At 48.4% G+C, this 1559-nt stretch overlaps 1 long non-coding RNA gene across 1 annotated transcript; it reads right to left on the reverse strand.

The window, feature by feature from the left end:
• Window positions 1-333: 333 nt before the first annotated feature.
• On the reverse strand, window positions 334-1163 carry LOC143393643 (uncharacterized). Its single transcript, XR_013090643.2, has 2 exons — window positions 992-1163; window positions 334-647 (listed from the first exon to the last, which is right to left on the reverse strand). It is a non-coding gene; the product is annotated as an uncharacterized LOC143393643 (long non-coding RNA).
• Window positions 1164-1559: the final 396 nt, after the last annotated feature.

The following is a 1559-nucleotide window of genomic DNA, read 5'->3' on the forward strand; positions in this document are numbered from 1 at the left end:
GGACTATCTATCTGCCTAGGATGGACAAATATACAGGCGCCTCCAGCCGGTTCATTCAAGCAAGGATATGAGAAAGAAAAAAAAATAATAAAAAGATCCTAGTGAATGATGTTTTTTTGGCATTATCTCCCTGTATCCGCTTCATTGTCTATTAGGAAAGGAGGCAATTTAATAGAGAAGACTCCCACCACAATTGGCTCTAGCTACATCTGCAGCTACACTTCAGGAAGTGTTCTGATTTTCTTCAGACTAGAAGAGCTTTTATTCAGCAAAATTCTTGGTGAGCCACTTGGAGGTCAAAAGACACACAACTCCAAAGACATGACACAGAGAGAACTAGAACTCCTCTTTAATAACAAAAGGAAAACAAATTGGGAGGTTTGAGGGTGAGCTTGGGAAGAACAGGCTGGGGCATGGGGAGATGGCACTAGAACAATGGAGACCTGCAAGAAAGGAGAGCGAGTCCTGGCAGTGGGGGCTGAAAGGGCTTCAGGACAGGCCCTCCTTTCTAGGGTATCTGCTACAGCATAAGCTCCTTCAGAACTGTTCCCCAAGTGATCAGTAAGGCAGCTGCTTGCTCCGCGTCTTAAGTCTGTGTGTCACTGGGGAGGGACAGCGATGGGCCTCAGTCAAGGGAGATTCAAATGCTGGAAGAGAAGTGGTTCAGATGAGGCCCCAACTTGGGAGTGAACACGAGGCAGACTCCTTTCCACAAATACCCCAGAGGGAAGAGTAACTCCCAGGAGGAATGCTGACCTCCAGTTTCCACAAAGAAAGTAAATTTCCATAAGGAAAGAAATTTCCTTCCTAGTTAGTAAGTTCTTTCTCCCTGCAAAACCACCCAAATAACTAAATCGCATGCCGGATGCGGGTATGCATGGGGAGGGACGTTGAAAAGCATCACAATGAATAGAAATGAGTCCTGGTACAGAGATCACTGTCATCCAAGGGTCAGGAACCAACGCACTTTGCACTGCATGAAAGACTGTACCTTGGCCAGCGTGAGGTCGTCCTTGAGAGCAACTGATGACCTTCCGTGTGGGAGGGAGGAGAGATTGATTCTCTGCTTATGTCTGCGGGTCTCGTCAGGAGGAGGTCGGGCACCATGTTGGCTAAAATTAAATCAGGCCTTTCCACTTCTGGCCCACCGTCCAGGCAAGGCATGAACCGGGCCAAGATGCTAATGCAGTTGGGGCAGTGAGCTGGTGCCAGGCCACCCGCCTCCCGCCTCCCTTGTGACTCATCCGCTGCCATACCCTCCAGGTGACCCTTGGCATTCACCCTGGATGTCCGCAGCTCTCTCCCCTGGCACTTTGCCAGCTTGAGAGGAAAATTCCAATGATAATCAGTTAAAGGAGATCACGACTCATGAAGAAAAAGGATCACTGAATTCAGTGCTTTTCCTGCCCATTCAGGACTACCTAGATGCCATCACTCACTCTCCGGATAAGCTGTCAACTCAGTAAACAACCAGAGAGCTCCAGCACTGGGCCTGGCACTTGCTGTGTGTCCCACAAGACATATTTTCTCTTTTTCTCCTTTTTCTTCATATGACCATT

This window comes from Callospermophilus lateralis, chromosome 3 (assembly GCF_048772815.1).
Source record: "Callospermophilus lateralis isolate mCalLat2 chromosome 3, mCalLat2.hap1, whole genome shotgun sequence".
Lineage (NCBI taxonomy): Eukaryota > Metazoa > Chordata > Mammalia > Rodentia > Sciuridae > Callospermophilus > Callospermophilus lateralis.